Raw genomic sequence first — 5,697 nt, forward strand, 5'->3', positions numbered from 1 at the left:
TAACCTTCTTGACTCTGTCTGGAACGACGATGTCTCCGTCGAAGCGTAACGCCTGGCCCTCACGTTCTCACGGCGTCGACGTCTGGAAAAGAAACTGCCACGTTTGTGCATGAAGCCAACACGACAGTGGACAATTGTTTGCTGTCCATCAGAATCTTTCCTCTGACGTTGACTCTGAGAGAAGCAGCTGCTCTCAATACAAGATCTTTGATGTGTAACCTGTTTTTGAATGGGAGCATAATTAGATCGTTAGGTAACAACGATCCAGTGAGAACATGCTTAGGGCGGATTAAAGGTCCACGCCAGCTGATGACACAGATTACGTTCATTTAAAATCTCCTGTGCACTCTCTTACCAAAACGCCGTGGCATCGTTCAGGTTGGACAGATTGAATGAAACCCTCGGTCCCTGAGATCAGGCATGATTCACAGCCTTCTCCTCCATCAGTGTGTTACAGCTGTTGAACATCTGTGTTAAATACGAGCTCAAGGTCTCAGCCTGGTCCCTGCAGGAATGTGCACCTGTGCAGGAGGTGTTTTTAAGACTCTTCAGAGTCAACACTGAGAGCAGCAGGTCCTTTTAATAAACCCACCGCAGCCTGAAATACAGTCCATGAAATAACCGTCCCTTTCTCCTCCTCCTTCTTCGCCTCTTGTTGTAAAGAAACGCCTTCGGTCTCTCCGTTTCATCATCTGATCTGACTGTTACAGTGTGAATGTGTTTTCATCCTGTCCTCGTGTCCTCACAGTCTGAACTCTGAACTTTGAGACTCTTCCTCTGCTCTGAGGCTGACAGCGTGGCTTTATGGGGAATGGCCCCAATAGAGGAAGGAGGCCCTAATTATTGACACCAAGATTTTATTTCTAATAAATAAAAGATACAGGAAAACTCCTGCACTCTGTCTAAATATACACACGTTGTTCATTTGGCAACGTTGGGTTTTATTTTGAAGGGCTATATTGGGATTTATGCTTTAAACGTTGGCTGTGTTGGGTTTTATTTTGAAGGGATATAATGGGATTTATGCTTTAAACGTTGGCCGTGTTGGGTTTTATTTTGAAAGGCTATAGTGGGATATATGCTTTAAACATTGGCCGTGTTGGGTTTTATTTTGAAGGGCTATATTGGGATTTATGCTTTAAACATTGGCTGTGTTGGGTTTTATTTTGAAGGGCTATATTGGGATTTATGCTTTAAACGTTGGCTGTGTTGGGTCTTATTTTGAAGGGCTATAATGAGATTTATGCTTTAAACAATGGCTGTGTTGGGTTTTATTTTAAAATTGAAAAAAATCTAAATTGGGATTTATGCTGTTGGGAACTGGTCCCAAAGCAGGACACCTGGCCTGCATGGACCAAACAATCCACTTAAGTTACATTGAATAAAGCTAAATGTTAAGCTAACATTTAGCATGTCAAATAATACAAAAACAAAGAACTCAAACACCATTGTAATGTATTACAACCATTGTAATGCATATTAGCATGTTAGCATGTCAACAGTTAGCAATTAGCTCAATGATTCAATATTAAAAATTAATCATATGTAATAAACCAAAATCATAGGCCTTCATGTTAGCATTAGCCTGCATGCTAACAGTGTGGCTAATGCTAACAGGCTGACACTACTCAATTCAAAACTCACCAGTTCAGTCGAATCAAAGGCACGCACAAGGTACCAGCTCCCCAACGCAGTGATAGTCTGGTTTCTACAGTTTTGAAATAGATACTCAGGACGAGTTTTCACAGAATGAATAAACAAAATAACTGTTTGAGAAACTGACCTGAAACTGTTGTCCCTTCACTTCTCTCCCACACACCTGAGGAGAATGAAGCCAGGGCAGCTAAACTAGTACCTTGTAATTGGTGAGTTCACGTCACATGATTGCCTCATGTGACGGTGCATTTGAGGGAGTGGGAAATTTAAATGGACACTAAATGAACCAGTGTTACAATTGGCTGTGTTGGGTTTTATTTTGAAGGGCTATGTTGGGATTTATGCTTTAAACATTGGCTGTGTTGGGTTTTATTTTGAAGGGCTATATTGGGATTTATGCTTTAAACGTTGGCTGTGTTGGACTTCACAAACTCTCTTAAAGGACGTAAAAACCTTCAAAGTTACGGAGCGCCCTGACGGTCAAAATCTTTCAATGCTGTTCATTATTTTACTCCATGTGATGTTTTTGCAGTTGCCTTCCTGGCTGCTGTTTGAAGCAGGGCTGAAGCAGTTCCTGGTATCAGCCGGTGAACACTGAGGTCTTACTCTGCAGACTCCGTTACACGAAGCTCAGCAGAAGCTGTTGTGTATTCTCTCAGTCCGACCAAAGTTCAGCAGGTGATGGCTTTAGCTAACAAGCTATCCCTGCAGAGTGATGAAGGAATCCATTTATGGTCAAAACATTGATACCCAATCTGGGAATTCAGCTAATGCTCGTGGGCCCTCAGAAACATATGGAACACATTCTTCAGAGTCTTCTTTGTGTTATCACTGCACACTGCTCGGCTCGGCTGTGTATTATTCCACCTGAGTAAATACTGGACGGCATCTCTCCTCCTCAGAGCCGTGCACACGCCTGCAGCTCCTCTCCTGGGCTCTCCACGATCAGTGTTTTTCGATTTGTATCCTGAGAGACCGGCTGCTGTTGACGGACAGTTTCTCATCAGGTCAAAGTCAGAGCGGCTCTGTCTGTTTCACACACACAGTCCTGCTGAAATACCGAAGACTTGAGATCATGGTTTAACTTTCAAGCTTCTAGAAATCAAGACAGGCCAAATTCTTTGCATATTTTCATGTCATTGTAATGCATTTTAACACGTGTATGAGGTTCTGAACAGAGAGAGGCAGACGGATTCAGTCTAATCAGAGAGATTACATGTGAGCTACCTGCTTTTAAACACGGCATATTAAACTCTGGAGTCAGTTAATAATAGTTTGTCTACACTTTAGTTAAACCTAGAACAAACATGCAGCTTGTATCAGAACCTACAACACTCAAACCCTCATTTAAACACACATCATTGTCCAAACTGATACCAGGGCTTTGTTTTAATGAGTCTTGTTGAAAGTCAAACAAGAAAAGTGTGAAAATGTGAACGCCCTTATTTGAAAGAGCATCAATACGTTACCCATTTATCTAATGGCAGATAGTACGATCTGAACTCTTGTTTGAGGGATTTTAAAAGCTTCACAGCGGAATTTAAATGACTCAACTGTCCAACAGATGAGTTCGTAAAATATTTCCCTTTGCTCCAAATTCCTTTGGTTCATTTTCCCAACATGATGAGGTCTAACTTCAGTATTACAGACCGCTATTTACATATATCTCAAATAACTCAGCACTAAGAGGCGAAGCTCTGTTTACCTGCTGCAGACGTTACAGTCTGTTTACCTGCTGCAGACGTTACAGCCTGTTTACCTGCAGACGTTACAGTCTGTTTACCTGCTGCAGACGTTACAGCCTGTTTACCTGCAGACGTTACAGCCTGTTTACCTGCTGCAGACGTTACAGCCTGTTTACCTGCTGCAGACGTTACAGCCTGTTTACCTGCAGACGTTACAGTCTGTTTACCTGCTGCAGACGTTACAGCCTGTTTACCTGCTGCAGACGTTACAGTCTGTTTACCTGCTGCAGACGTTACAGTCTGTAAACCTGCAGACGTTACAGTCTGTTTACCTGCTGCAGACGTTACAGTCTGTTTACCTGCAGACGTTACAGTCTGTTTACCTGCTGCAGACGTTACAGCCTGTTTACCTGCTGCAGACGTTACAGTCTGTTTACCTGCAGACGTTACAGTCTGTTTACCTGCTGCAGACGTTACAGTCTGTTTACCTGCTGCAGACGTTACAGTCTGTTTACCTGCTGCAGACGTTACAGCCTGTTTACCTGCTGCAGACGTTACAGTCTGTTTACCTGCTGCAGACGTTACAGCCTGTTTACCTGCTGCAGACGTTACAGTCTGTTTACCTGCTGCAGACGTTACAGCCTGTTTACCTGCTGCAGACGTTACAGTCTGTTTACCTGCTGCAGACGTTACAGCCTGTTTACCTGCTGCAGACGTTACAGTCTGTTTACCTGCTGCAGACGTTACAGTCTGTTTACCTGCTGCAGACGTTACAGCCTGTTTACCTGCTGCAGACGTTACAGCCTGTTTACCTGCTGCAGACGTTACAGCCTGTTTACCTGCTGCAGACATGTTACAGTCTGTTTACCTGCTGCAGACGTTACAGTCTGTTTACCTGCTGCAGGCTTTACAGTCTGTTTACCTGCTGCAGACGTTACAGCCTGTTTACCTGCTGCAGGATGTTACAGTCTGTTTACCTGCAGACGTTACAGCCTGTTTACCTGCTGCAGACGTTACAGTCTGTTTACCTGCTGCAGACGTTACAGTCTGTTTACCTGCTGCAGACGTTACAGCCTGTTTACCTGCTGCAGACGTTACAGCCTGTTTACCTGCTGCAGACGTTACAGTCTGTTTACCTGCAGACGTTACAGCCTGTTTACCTGCTGCAGACGTTACAGTCTGTTTACCTGCTGCAGACGTTACAGTCTGTTTACCTGCTGCAGACGTTACAGCCTGTTTACCTGCTGCAGACGTTACAGTCTGTTTACCTGCTGCAGACGTTACAGCCTGTTTACCTGCTGCAGACGTTACAGTCTGTTTACCTGCTGCAGACGTTACAGCCTGTTTACCTGCTGCAGACGTTACAGTCTGTTTACCTGCTGCAGACGTTACAGTCTGTTTACCTGCTGCAGACGTTACAGCCTGTTTACCTGCTGCAGACGTTACAGCCTGTTTACCTGCTGCAGACGTTACAGCCTGTTTACCTGCTGCAGACATGTTACAGTCTGTTTACCTGCTGCAGACGTTACAGTCTGTTTACCTGCTGCAGGCTTTACAGTCTGTTTACCTGCTGCAGACGTTACAGCCTGTTTACCTGCTGCAGGATGTTACAGTCTGTTTACCTGCAGACGTTACAGCCTGTTTACCTGCTGCAGACGTTACAGTCTGTTTACCTGCTGCAGACGTTACAGTCTGTTTACCTGCTGCAGACGTTACAGCCTGTTTACCTGCTGCAGACGTTACAGCCTGTTTACCTGCTGCAGACGTTACAGTCTGTTTACCTGCAGACGTTACAGCCTGTTTACCTGCTGCAGACGTTACAGCCTGTTTACCTGCTGCAGACGTTACAGCCTGTTTACCTGCTGCAGACGTTACAGCCTGTTTACCTGCTGCAGACGTTACAGTCTGTTTACCTGCTGCAGACGTTACAGTCTGTTTACCTGCTGCAGACGTTACAGCCTGTTTACCTGCTGCAGACGGTACAGCCTGCAGCAGCTTAGATGTGACATCCATCACGCGGGGATCCGCCTCGTCATCAGAAACACGTCCAAGTCAAACCCTGGCACATGGTGGTGCAGCCGCACGTCACAGCTCTTCTTCTTTATGACAGTAAAGGATCATTAACTTCACTGTTTCCATAGAGGACACACGCATGCACGCATGCACGCACACACGCATGCACGCACGCACGCACGCACACACTTGGAGGTGGTGGCGAGGATGAGAGGTGGATCACTATTTCTTCTTTTCCTGCGTCACGACTTCACTTCATCGTCTTATCAGCAGACATGTTGGACAGCGTCCTTCACAGGGATCAAAGAGGATGACATCAGCCAGCGCTGCCTCCACAGGAACA

General features: G+C 45.2%; 1 long non-coding RNA gene across 1 annotated transcript in view; it reads left to right on the forward strand.

Moving 5' to 3' along the window:
- Positions 1-3,316, forward strand: part of LOC306830726 — a 9,356-nt gene extending 6,040 nt beyond the window's left edge. Inside the window, exon 3 of the long non-coding RNA XR_013780003.1 lies at positions 2,559-3,316. This is a non-coding gene — a long non-coding RNA (uncharacterized lncRNA). The remainder of the gene's footprint in view (positions 1-2,558) is intronic.
- Positions 3,317-5,697: the final 2,381 nt, after the last annotated feature.

Source organism: Symphodus melops (assembly GCF_947650265.1).
Source record: "Symphodus melops genome assembly, chromosome: 1".
NCBI lineage: Eukaryota > Metazoa > Chordata > Actinopteri > Labriformes > Labridae > Symphodus > Symphodus melops.